We start from the raw sequence: 14,930 nt of genomic DNA, 5'->3' as shown, positions 1-14,930 counted from the left end.
ACCTCAGGTCGAGGTTATTCCCAAGATCCCCAAAGGCCCATTACATCGAAATGCTACTTCTACTAAATCCTCCCATACCTATAGCATAATATATGACTTGGCGCAGTCTCTTGCTGCCATGTCAATGCTAGAAGTCCTCTAGATGTGCCCATCCCAACAGAAATCTCTACTCTCTGATTTGGGTGCTATGGATCCCCAATACGATCAAATGATTGTCTTTCATGTTGACAAGTCAGAAAATCCTCTCCTACCTTCAATCGTTGCATTTCAAATATTAGTATCCATTATAAATGCCACTGTCCAATGATGTATCATAGAGAAAGGCATCTCCACCCCTATGATGACTGGTAGTATTTGGAAGTGACATAGTTCCTTAGACCTGTCCCCATCCACCATCACTCTCCATGTTTGGGATGGTCATCCCTCACAACTCCTTGGCTTATATCACAACTGTCCAATCACTGTTGCCGACAAGGCTATCTCTATTAACATCATTTTGGGACGTAGTTATACCTATGCTATGTCATCTGATGCATCTGTGGTTCACCATAATATGTGCTTTCCCCACAATGGAAATATCATCACCATTGATCAATTGACGTACTATGATCCCAAATCCCATACTTCACCTCAGTCCAACATCTCTTCCGTGATTGACAATAAGACTATCTCATCCCTCACCAATGTTTGTCCTAGAGTCTACAAATATTCCACTCTACTTGGTGCTTATTATGGTCCACCACCTACTCCTTCTGAGCCTAGCTCATCCAGTTTTTGCATGCTCCAAGCATCACGGGCCACCCACAAATGGTTTGGTATGCCTTCACAGTAGCCAACACCTCTGCAACCTGCTGTTCCCAACTCAACCCAGCCTTCTGGTACTACTCCTCAAGGACCTTTTCCTTATGCTGGTATCTCTCCTAGTCCATTTCCACCCGGAAACTTTCCCCCAGGCCTTAACCCTTCTAGTTATATAGCGTTCTTATTTCCACCCCCAGGAGTTTACTCTACACATTTCATGGCCACATTGATTTTTCTTAAGATTACCTTGGGGATCCCAATCTGGTACATTGATCCTCCCGCAAACACTCCCCCCAATCAACTCAAACCTTACACTGCTTTGACCCTGGTCCAACCTATTGTTCCTACCCCTGCCTTTGCTTCAGTTCCACAAAAACCTCAACAAGAACCTACTCCTGTTGCGAAAGAATCTGTCAAGGGGGGGAAAGCCCAGAAAAAGGGAACCAAAGACAAGGCACCCCCTACAACTCTAGCTCCTCTGAAGCCACCAAATCCTATTCCTCCATGCGACTTGTGTGATGTTGTTGGTCATGCCACCAATAATTGTCCTAAACTCCCTCATGTCAAGAATGTGGTCTCTGATACTCTCTTTGATTCTAACATTCCTGAGGTACATGTCACCTTACCTGAATCAAGTAAGAAGAAAAGGTCATTACGCACAAATCATCCATGTGCTTTGTATGATAGTTATGGCCATTATTCTCATCGCTGTCCCTAACTCGAAGGTTTTCATGATACACTACAAGTGCTTCGCGAATTAGAGGCCACTCATAGTGAGCCCACTTCTCCTCTACCCGCGTATTATGGTCCCACTCCTACACCGAAACATGAGGCATCTCAAACACCCATTGTGATCCCTCCTCCTAATGTCGAGATGATGGATAGTGCCACTATCATTATCTGCCTATCATCATCCATGAGATACATGCATTGGAACTCCCTTGATGTATCCTATTGTGATTATGTTGAACCTTCTTTGACAAACACCCTAGTCTTAACATCAGTAGATATTCCATCTACTTGTCATATGTCTCCCAACCTTGATGATGCATATGTGAACCTTGTCTCTCATGAATATGCCTCAAGTAGCTCTTCTCCATCATGTGGTCTCCCTTCCTCCCGTCCCCCCATCTTCCATTCTGATGAAGACATCATGGAAACTATTGTTGCACAAAGTGTTTGGGCACCGCGACAATGCTCAGAGTAAGGGCTGTCACTCTAATCCTTACTCACTTCGTTTAGACTCTCTCCTAGACAAGTAAAGGGGGGTAGTCCCTAAGCTGAATGAATTAGAATATCCTATGAAACACAGACTCTAGGAGACTTAAAGATAAACAACTTGATGAATGTAAACAAGTCCTGGTTAACTGAAATGGAAAAATCTTAATAAAATAAGACACAACCACAAGATAGAAATGATTATAGACCAGTACCTTTATACTCAATTAACCATAGACTAAATAAAAACAAGTTATCCAAAGCAATTTATAAATGTGGCAAAGCGACGATCATTAATAATTAAATGCCAACGCCCAAAACCTTATCACACAAGATATTCTAGCAATTAAATCCTATGAAGAATTATGAAATTTAAATGCCAAGAAATGATTCTAGATTTAAAATGATTTTCATTAATAACCCAAATCTAGAATAATTTATCATTCTCCTATAGGCAATATAATTTTTAAAACATTAATCGCACTTGCCAATAGAGAAATCAATACCACAAAATTTAAATTTTACACTTAACACCAATGACACCAAGGAACTTTAAATTTGAATTTTAATTATCCCTTAGGCAATTAATTTAATGTGGTAAATGAAGAAATTAAAATTCTATGTGACAAAAGTAAAACAAATCAAAAGGGCTAATAAATTGAAATTTTAATGGGCCATAGGCCACATTAAAATTTTAATGTGAAAGCACAAATCCTCTTTTGGTTTAATTCTTTTAGGAATTTTAAAGTCACATAAATGAAATTTTTTAATTTTTTAAAGCAAAAAAAAAAAGAAGGAAAAAAAAGGAAAGGAAATCAAAATCAAAATAAAAAATCATAAGTAAAAGTAAAAAAGAAAATGTAAAATCAAAACAAGACAAAAAAAATAAAATCAAATTTTAAATAAAAAAAATCTAAAAGACAAAATAAAATAAATCTAATGCAAATCCTAAACTAAACAAACACAAATAAAAAAAAAAATCATATTAAAACAAAATGAAAAGGGAAACTCACTAAACCCTAATGCATAAAAATAAAAATTGAAAGCTTTTCTTTGTTGTGCAAGTCGAGGAAGCGATGGGATGGAGCTCACACGGGCCAGGAGGAGGAGGCAACGACGAGAATGGAGCTCACGCGGGCCAGGAGGAGGAGGTAGTGATGAGAATGGAGCTCACGCGGGCTAGGAAGAGGTAGAGTTTGGCAGTGACGACGATGGAGGGAGAAGACTCGTTTTTGCAGGCATAGTAGCATGGAGGGTGGAGCAATGCTGGGACATGGAGGGGCCTTGGTATGGAGGAAGGGGTAGCATAGGCTTTGACAAAGGCTGTGGTCGCCTAGACAGGGATGAATGGAGTGTCGCAGGAGGAATTCTTGGACGCAGGGAGGAAATGACACGTTTTTGCAGGTTTGCAGGGAAAGGCAGGACTGCGAGCAGAGGAAGGTGATAGCACATAGAGTGGAGCATCAGAGGTGGCAGAGGAGCTCAAATGGGTGAGGAGAGCTCGAAGAAAAGGTTGTAAAGGTGATGAGGTAGCGTGAGGAAGAGAGGGAGCAATGTGTTGAGAATGTAACAAGATGATGGAGCTTAGTGGAAAGGAGTCACCTTCACTAGGTGGGCCCGCAGGCTATTTTTGGCACAAAGTCTATTTTTAGACATATGGATCATGGTCTATGAGTTGCAGGATGCTATTTGTGGATGATTGGTCATGTTGGGAAAAATAGATGGACTTCTATTTTTGGTTCACAGCGGAGTGATCAGAGTCTATTTTTAGACTGCTAGGCTAAAAATAGAAACAGTAAAATATTATTAGCCCTTAGTAATATTTGGATTCTAAACATTATCTTATTCTCTTGGAGCACTTCCATTTGAGCTACGGATGTGGCACATGCAGCTGACAAAAGGAATCACGTGGTTTATTATGTGTTAGTTGAGCTATTGCATGGAGGACTTCAGTTAGAACTCATGCATGTGAGTTCTGTGGAGTTGGATGTGGAGTTGATGGAGTTGTGTTCAGTTTGACTTAGTTGAACTAGTTGTATTTTAGTCTAACTAAAGAATATTCTAGTAATGAGTTGCGTGAATTAAATATTAATTAATTCACTAATTATTAGCTCATAAAGAAACTAAAGAATACATCAATTAACTCAGTGCATGGACAGTTCAACAGAGACATGTGTTAGAGGTAAGTGAAAGGGTGAGTTGTGACTATCAGTTGTGCATGAGATTTTCACATGCATGGATTGAGTAATGCTAATGAGGATTGTGCAGTGTGGGCCAATACCAAGGAAATTGTAGCTTGTGCTCACGTGATTTTCACTTTGTATTGTGTAGTGGAGGTAGGCAAAGCAGCGGAGGAGATTTGAACCTGTGACTTGTTCGGATCTGAGCTAGTTTTGTGTGTAACAGGTGGAGATAGTATTGAGTACTTGTGAGGAGTATTGTACTATGTATTGTTACATGTTATCAATCATTATAATAAACAGACAGTGTGGGGTTTTTAGTTGTATGCTTTCCCTGGGTTATATACTGTGTTAATGTGTGCATGCGATTGATGTTTCATTGTTTTTAATGCTGCTAAATTGATGATCAACGTAGAGGAGGTTATGTATTATGCATGTATTCCGCAATAGTGCATAATCGGGATAATCTCTATGAATAAGTGTCATATTATTCAAAATTTCTACACTATGGAAGATGGAGGGGAAATAAAATCTATAGATCGATGTAGGAAGGAGGGTCGTAGAGAGGGAAAGATGAGGGTTTTGAGGTCGCAGCTATGCAGGGATGAGCCGCAACAATGGAGAAATAAGGGGTTTCAATTTTTTTTCTTTCGAAATTTGTGAAGAATAAAAAAAAAAGTCAGGAGATCGGAAAACTCAGTCAATAGATAAATGGTGGCCAGAAAACCCTTTAAAGCATTTCCATAAATCTTAATTAAAATGTTGAATCCTTTTGCTTCAGATTTCCTTGAAACCCTTATAAAAATTTTCATATTTAGAAATTTCAAACCCTTGAACTGCAAAAAATTTGAATAATATCCCTGAAAAATTATGTTGGTAAACCCTAGAGATCTAGATATTACACTCCAGGGCCTAGATCTAGACTCTACACAAATTTATTCCTCATATTTGTAGCTGCACACAACAAGAAAACACCCAAACAATATATACAATGATAAAAATTAAAACCCAGAAAAACCCACGTTAGAAAAACAATTACAAAATTTACAAACTGCAGACTCTAATAAGCCAGATCTACCATTATGCCACACAAATAATTAAATTTTTAAATTTTAAAGGAGGTGCTAACTCAAAACCCTTCATGTATCACCAATAAAATATTATGATAAGCTTGAAGCTAATTTAGCTAGGCTCTTCTGGGAACACAAATTGGGAGTTGGCTAGTCCAACTGAAAACTTCCCCTACGCCCGAGGATCTTAAATTAATATTTCCCTGCAAAACTCGATCCAACCATTAAAAATAGAGCGAGAAAATAATAATAAAACTCATACAAATAGAGATACCTTCTATTACATTTGAAATTTAGATTATTATTTAAACCTCAGTGACTGGGCAAGATACCTGTACTCAAATCACTCTTTAGAAGCTATCATCAATGGCTTTAGAAAAAATTATGCATGAAAACAACACATCTTACAGTATTCCCATGAAGAGTAACACTAGTAGAACTTAACCCCAATGTATTTCTTTATTATCTAGAAAAAGATTACACAAGAGCTTCTTGCTAAGCACACGACTCAAAGGTCAGATGGATCGACTGACAAATGACTTCCTATTTAAAAATAAATCGTCCAATGGCTAGTTCGAGTGATCCTCATCAAAGAAATCTCAACTTTTGATGAATATTAAAATTCCTTTTAATCTCATTCGTTGAAATATTTAAATATTTGGGGAAATTCTAAATTTTCAGTTAAATGTATTTTAATTAACTCAAAAATTAAATTTTTTGAGTTAATTTCCCCAAAATTTTGACTTTGACTTAACCCCAGGGATCAAAGGTTTAAAATTTAACAAAATAATTAATTTACCTTACTTCCGGGACGTTTTAAAATTTAATTGTTTAGGACCAACGAATTTTTGCTTTGGAGAATTTAAATTTTCCTAAGGCCTAGAATTAATTAAATTTCTAGCTTAGGATTTTAATTAATTTTTGGCGAGGAAATTTAATTAGTTAACCTATGAGGGGATAAATTATTTTTCCAACCCTCAAGACACTTTATGTCATGATTTTCATATTTTTTACATCATAAGGGGAAAACCCATTTGTAATAGACCCTCATAGACTACCCATTTCTGCGACACAAATATAATCCAGCAGATCAAGCAATTTGTAATAAAATAACCTAACCAAATAGTTAGGATTATTCTCAAATTACTTTTACATAGACTCGATCTAGAACACTAGGACTCGCCTAAGATCCTAGCAACAAAATCCATTCCAGCTTTGGGGTAAGATTGGAGGAAAACTATGCCGACCATCTGAGAATGGATCAGTGAGACAAAAAACCTCCTAGAATGGAGATCGTCACTAGAAAATTAGGTTTACCTAGGTCATTACATACATGACACGGATCTGCCGAGATTATTTACATTATACACATGCATAAATAGTTTACATAACATCTTGGAAGTCAAGCTGATGATGATAGCTGGACGACACAGACACATCGATCAAGTACTATCCCTTTTGTGAAAAAAGAGGGTGTACTACTATGGGTCGTTGACATGTAGTGGTCAACAGAAGCCATAACCACTCTTTATTATCCTTGGGATTATATGTACCATCATGCATACTTCCTTCCACAATAAACCCATGACCAATATGCTGTGGAGTCCAACATTTTCCTTACCTATGTGAAAACCTAAAAATTAGCTCCCCACCTCACTTGTGATGATTGACGACGTATTCGACATCAAGCCCCTCGCTACCTCCTCATTGACGATGAAATTTATCACCACGGTGTCGACATTGTCCCTCGTCATTATCTCACCCTTTCATTGTATTCTTGCACCCTTTAGATGGGTCCATCATCCACTCCAACCCACCAGCCCGTAGATCTTGTACTGCCTGATCTACCATAGCAACATGCCGCGTGATTCCTCTCCACTCTGAGGGAAGACTAGTGCACTCATTTGTATACCGATATTCTAGCTCATGCCACCCACACTCTGTCTCCCTTGTCAATAACATGTCGAATCTACATCATAGATCCTCCAGTAGAGAATCACTCCCAGATCTTTGTTGTGATGTGGCCCCACCCTGATTTGTAGCCCCAGGCGTTGCAGCTCGTCCTGTGTATCCTGCCAGCCTCACCAGTGCTATATCTCCATACCAAAAATATTAGAAATTAGTAGCATATACACATGTTTCTTAAAATATAAATGCATCAAATATATAACAACTTTCACTTACCATCTGGACCACATGCTCGTCTTGACGGAAGTTGTAAGTTAGGATCCCCTTGATATTTCATGCCACTATATGGATAGTCATCTATGTATAGTGGAATCTGGTCCTGAGAAAAAAATGAGCAAAAAATTAGGCTGGAACACTTGTTTGACTCCCCATCCTCCACCTCGACACAATAACTAGCCCCAGCGGTGCATCCTGGGCTCTTGTGGTCCCCCATCACAGATCTGTACATGAAGCAAAATAATGTGGATATTCTCAAAGAAGAGTGAGCATAACACTGTCCCAAATGAAGAATTATCATTGTTCCTTCATCTGCACAGTGTCAACTATCGTCTACACAAAGACAAGATCATCTGAGCCCACCCATAGTAGGTCCCTCCCAACACACTTTCCACAAACATCATTTTCCTTCTAGTGATATGGTGGAAAGCATGACTACCAAAGATTCACAACACTGCTGCGGCTGTAGATCATGTCTCAAGACTTTATAGGTCACTGATTTGTATGGTCGTTCCCTTTGCATGAATCCCTGATACACAGTGGCAATAAAAAAACTCACCTATATGCCTCCCATGAGGCAACACTGGATGTATCTCCCCTACCATCACCAAGGGGGGAAATCCTATCAAAAAATATATGTCTTGAATTGTGATCTTGATCCTATGCCCTTGTACTACAAAAGACTCCTGATATGGGTCCCAGTAACTCACAATCCTCGATGGCAAAGGCTCACCAATCCTCATCATAGGGTTCTCTAAGAACTTCATCACACCATATCGTGCCAACACCCCTCTCACTACTTGATCCCCTGAATCTTAGCACGGAGGGACTCCAAATATTATTCTCGCGATGACACCTTCAACTCTGCCATACCTGCAAAATACTATTATGTTTTTTTAGTCCAGAGTCAAAGGAATGCATGTCTAGTACTTAGCTTCATCTCACCACAGACCACCAGTCCTGCCCATTCTCTCAGCCAAGAATGTAGTTTTTTCCCTCAAAACTGTAGTCGATACACTTGTGGGCCCAATTTATGTGCTTTGGTGCATTGCAATCATGAGGATTAGAAGGGGTCCCCCACAGTGAATTGAAGCCCTAATATGAAAGTTCAATCCACCAAAAATTATGAGTAAGGTTAGGCCACCTACCTGCAACTTGCAGAACCTGATTCCTACGGTCGGTTTTTCTACTACGATCTCCACAAGATTTAGGTCCTTCTACTCCTCACCAAATTCTCCACAACTCACTATGCAAATGAATTGGATTTGTGGGAAAAAATCCCTTTTAGGAAAAACCCTATTTTTTTTTCGTTGGCCGTTGGGATCAAACAGTGGATCCGATTGATAAACTGCTAGCACTATTGGAAATATCTCATCGAGTTCTATAATGGGTCTCCCTTCGTTTTTGGTAATTTGAAACTTCACCAGGAATCCATTTTTTCCATGAGGTCTCACTTTACCACCTATTAAAATAAAATTTCTTCATTTGAGCCACTCATACTCTGGTACCACTTTACCTTTGCACTGGTTGAATCATGTGTCAATTTTCGTCATGAGTAACCATCATTTACTCATGTTTTCATGGTCCCCTCCGGGCCTCCCCCACGTGGCAGCATCATCGAGTCACCCTTGTTCAGAGCATTCGAGATGAGTCACCCTTGTATTTATGGAGTCTGTTCCGAGTCCCCTTGAGTCTAGTTATAGTGTTCCATACATCGTTGTGTCACATCTATCCCACTTTATTCATATTTGGCCTATATCTCTACTTCTCTGTCTTTGCCGAACCCCAGTTTGAGTCATTGACCATCCCTTCTGGAATCAAGTTAGTCGCTGCTAGGTGAACTATCCATATCATGATCTGACAAGGGAAGTTGTCTGTCTACCACCCATCTTGTTTTCTTCCATAATCATCCCTAGTGTTAGTCCATCAGTCACTCTACTAGGATTCCTCATGCATTTGTTAAGGATTCCTCATTTTCTCAACTCTTGCAGGCCCTCTTCTGTCAACCTCAACACATTTATTCCAATAGAGTGGTTTAAAATGGCAGTGTACCTTGGTTCCAGCTTCCATCTTTGTTCAGTGCCTTAGATCAAGCAAAGGGAATCATACACACCAGCTCCTTATCGGGTGATTGAGATTCGTACACTTGACGGTTCAGTGATCCAGATGATTGTCCTAGTGATTCTCGGGTATGTGTGAGATGTTCCAGACCTCATGAGGGGGTGGCCATTCAAGTATCCCCCACATTCCAGGATGACCCGATAGTGCCCACATCATGCATGTCTCCTTCACATGATCCATTCAGATATTCAGATCCCTTTCCTGTTTATCAGACCTTCTTTGGTTGTGATCCCCCCTCCCCATGTCAGCTAGAGGGAAATTATGTCTCATGTACTTGGATATTATTGTATTCAGTCTTGGCCTATGTTTTTCCAGGCACATTATGTATATGGGATCCATTATATTATTTTATGGCCCATTGATGTGAGTGTATCATGTATCATTTACTTTGTAGCTCAGTCCCACATTGCTGGGCTCATCATTATTCTTTGTACACAGTTATCTCGACGGGTATGGATATGTCTCCCTTGCCTCATTTGAGATCATGCATCCCCACATAAAAGGAGACTTCTATTAGTTTAGTAGGTCTGGCCCCCTCCATTTTTTTCCATCCTTGCATTGCTTCAGTTCTCTCTCTCTCTCTCTCCCTCTCTTCGAATCCCCTTTGGTGTCTCATGGAAGTGTAACCTACAACGTATTTCGGTCATACGATTTTCTCCTAACACTCATACGTTGGGGGGTAATCTGTTATCACCAAAAATTGATGACCTAGCCATTTCTAATTAGGTGGATCGAAATACACCATGTAGGATTAATTTTACCATAGTAAAAGCACTTTCACTGTGGAAAAAATAATTTAGTAAACCACTTTTATTAAATTATTTTTTGATTAAAATAAAAAAACCCATTGAGAATAAATGAATAAATCATTATTTATTTAATTGTCTCTAGGAATAAGTATTAAATCATTGTTCAAATAATTATTCCTAGTCACATTTGACTAAATCTCCCAGGAATAATTAAATAATCACTATTTATTTATTATTGCTTATTTCCATTATTGGCATAATTGTTAAATCACTATTTAATAATTATTTCAATTTCACACCATTCTTAATCCTCACGAAATAATTAATATATCATTTTATTTGTTAATTATTTCTAAATAAAGATATTGAACAATTTTAAATATCTTTTTCCTCTCCAAAAATATAATAAAGTATTCATAACGGTTAGATCTTGATTTGGTCAATATTATTTCATTATTCTCCATTTTCTAGATTAACTCAATACTTTTTTATAAATAGGAGGGTTTTCCATTCATTCTTCACCATTCTCATTATCATCGTCACCATTATCGTCTCTTTTCTTTTGAGCTCCCATATGAGTTCTTCACATTGTTTTGGGGTTTTCACATATTGAGAGAGAATATCAATTACTAAAGTATCAAGGATATCAAAGGACCCATCCAATGGAGGGGGATTTGTAGACCCTTTTATATATCTCCTTGACTAAGTGTTATCAATAAATAATTTATTCAATTAAAGTCTTTCCATTTCGGTTATTACATTGGATATCTTTACTGCTGTTTTCCATTCTGGATTGTATATGTTTTTGTTGCAGGTTTTTCACTTTTTATTGTAGACCTGAATCGTAAACAACCATAAAATAGTTATTAGGGTCACTTGTCACCTAGTGGCTTAAGTGATGTGTTTTTGGTACCCCTTCCAAGAAATTTCACACTAAAAATTTCAACAAATTCCAGTACGCACTTTTCGAGAATTTGTCCTCCATCACCTATAACCATTTTTATTTTTTCTCAAGATTCGTAAATCTGTTGGCCAAGATATTTTATGGGTAGATGTATAAGGATGATGGAAACATGATAATCAAATTTCAAGTCAATCCAATCTACCATTTGATAAATATGGATAAAAAAGTTCTGTTACAGGAGCATTCCAAAATTGCTACAGGAGTGACCCAAAATTTCTACAAGAGCATGATTGACATGGAAACAAGGTTAAGATCTCATGTTTTTCATATAGGAAAAAGAGGATGTGCCCACCATAGCCTCATCATTCATTTACACACCACTTGACCCCTTCTCCACTATCATTTTCATCGCTGTCCATGAAAAGAACCCATTTTCACCCCTTCTTTCATTACTTTCACCACGACCAAGACTTTTGATCCTTGTCCATAGATTGATTATGAATTATTAGTGTTTTGGAAGCATTAGGTGAAGGATATTGTTGTCATAGAAAGGTTTTTGTGACTTCTATAGGAAGAAATACATTCCTGTAGCAGTTTGCAATTACCCTACAAGACACAGTTGGAAGCACCAGATTAAAGAACCAACCATCATGAAGGCAATGGGGAGTCATTTCCTTAATTTTGAGTAGCTAAAGAATCCTTTGTCAACTTCTACCAGATTCTTGATCACCCAAGAAGAAACAACATCTGATCCAAATATCACCTACATGAAGAAAGGACTTGCATCATCGAGCATTAGTCAACAAAAGAACATAAAAAAATATATATCTTTCTTAATAAATTGTAAGAAGCAAAGAAGAAAAAGAAATGAAATCTCAGAAGACACTAAAAAATAGCCTCACTCGTGTCCAGATCTACCATGCAAAAATCAAAGGATCAAATCAACAAGAAAACTCTGACAACAGGCACCAATGATGAATCAGGCCACCATGCAACACTTGCAACACAGTCTTTGGTTCCAACAACACCTGTAGAACAAGTCTTCAATCCAAAACATCAACACCATCAAGCAGCTCCATAGGTAGGCAAGGTATGTAATCGAATCCTTTGGGCTTCATGAGTGCTATGTAATTTTTCTTTTGTGTGTCTAGGTATCGAGGGTCAATAAAGACAACCATCCACAAGATAAATTCTCGACCAAAATCAATCTTTACCTAGCCTAATTTTCATCTCCCACTAGCCTCGTTTTCATCTAACTTTGTTTTCATCACCATTAGTCTTGTTTTCATCTAGCCTCGTTTTCATCACCCTCAACCTCCTTCAACAAGTCCCCATCAAAATTGAAGAGTCAACTAGCCAACAAGAAAATAATTGGGGCCAAGGGAAGGGAAAATTGAGGAGGTCACCTCCCCCAAATCCAAGGGTAAACAACCTGTGACATCCATGACAAGGCCAACCACTATATCAACTACAACTAAAAGACTTAAAGCATGAACAACCTTGCTATAGGATAAAGATAGGGCCACTACAGGAAGGAATACATAAAGAAAAAAGTGCTATAGGAGGAGGCAACAACATCAAAAGAGGTAGAAATAAGCCCCTAGGAACTTCAAGACCCTAAACCAAAACCTAACTTGGAGTCCTATTATAAATTTGTGGAAGTAGGAAGGATTATTCTCGATGAATTTGTGGTACCACTCTTATTTGAATTTGAAAAAGGGAGGGGAAAATCAAACAATATGGATGTAGATTGCAAAATCAAAGAAGGTAGAGGATGTGGGACACAACCACCAGGTCTGCCCATCAAACTAGTATTTGGATTAGAGTGGCCACCTAGAGCAGGACCATCCATGGTTGATTTCTATTAAGAAGAAACCACCTCTAAAACTTCCTAAGACATCAAGAAGATACCAAAGGACACCATGACAAGTAGGAAAGAGGAACAAGGCTAGGTTGCTCAAGGGTGAGCAACAATTTCAGTAGTGGGAAGAAGATGAGTCATAGAATTACCTATTTTATTAGGCTAATTTTGTTATTTATAGACACTTACACCATGTATTTGACCTCGTTACTTGCACATTATAGAGTTAATTCATAACATTAATGGGTCCTTAGGAATTTGGTTTATCCTTGCTTATTATGTGCCTAATATTATTTTTTTTGTAGAATATTGTGAGAATATTGAGCAGATTATGAAGATTTGGAAGATGATATAATATAGGGACTTGATCCATACTATAGCAGGATCAAGACTGGATAATAAATTAACAGGATATTATGAAATTATTGCACAAATTCTAGATCTCCAATGATTGAGAAAATCTAGGAAGGTGTTCCGCGTCATTTAATGCAAATTCCTAGTGTTAGGAACTAGATCTACTGTTTAAGGGATTTTGGAGGGGAAAGTTGCCTCCTTTCAAGGATAATTCTTTCTCATCACTTTGTATAATTACCAATTTGAATTTTACTCTAAGGGCATGAATTTCTTAGTCTTCTTGTGGAGAAAACTTGTTATTTAGCAGCTCTACTTTCATTTCTAGCAGGGATGTACTTGGATTGATACAAATAATGAAGGTTGGTGCAAATTTTAACTTCTAAAGCTTGGTTTTATTCATAGGACTCTAATTTTACTTGGTCTTGTTCATCCTAGGAGCCTCAAATCCCTCTTACACAACTTATTTACTTCCTTTGAATGTCTTTTTTACTTGCATCTCTTATTTTTGCATTTATTATTCATGCTTCTTTTGTTGTAGGTTACATTGGTTAAATGATTGAAGTGAGTTATTTTGAAGGTTATTTACATATTCACAAGAATGATGCATCCTTAGAACAACTTTGAAAAGTCATATTCATCATTGAGCTACTTGGATTGGTCCACTAGTTCACAAATCTATAATTTTTGGAAATCCCTTGTAGCAAAATAATAGTAATTTTATACAATTTTTTAGAATATGTTAGAGATTCATTTTAGTTGATTCCACTTGCATTGGGTCATAAAAAAATTCAATTTAATAACAAAATTTACCCCATATAATGTACACTTAATTAGGTTAGGCATTCTGTAGGTTAACTAGCTCACTAGTTCTTGAATTTCCAGTTTTTAGAGTAGTAATTTTCTGCTATTTTTTAGCACGTGTTAACAAGGGTATTTTGGAGTGATTCCACTTGGAATGGATTTTTAAGACATCCTACTTAATAAAAAATTTTCCCCATTCCATTTTCATTTTATTTACTTGGGAATTCGATAATTTATCTCCTCCTGTAGTACTAGGGCATCCTGTAGCACTTCTTGTAGCACTCCTGTAGCATGTGTAAACTTAATCATAGCTGCTCCAAAAGCTTGATTTTTGTCTCTTAGGATTGAATCATGACCCCTAGGTTCTAAATCTGTGATTGTGTAAGACCAAAATACCTCTTAATCCTTGCCTCCTCTCCATTTTAATTCATCTATGCAGTTTGGATTAATGGACATATTCATGACTTGAAGAGCATAATGATGATTTTCATGATTACTTTATGAAGCACCTTGTGACCTCTATTGAAAAAATATATCTTGAATTCATTGATTGAAGAATGATTTAATTTTTTCATACACCTTAATCTATGGTTTCCATTTCTAACATTTCTATTTCTATTGCATAAACTAGGGTTCATTTTGATGTACCATTCACACTCTAGGTTAATGATTACATTTCTACAAATA

This window comes from Pinus tabuliformis, chromosome 5_2, assembly GCF_031772625.1.
Source record: "Pinus tabuliformis cultivar Carrire ecotype Pingquan chromosome 5_2, CPIR1, whole genome shotgun sequence".
Lineage (NCBI taxonomy): Eukaryota > Viridiplantae > Streptophyta > Pinopsida > Pinales > Pinaceae > Pinus > Pinus tabuliformis.
This window is presented reverse-complemented; position numbering follows the sequence as displayed.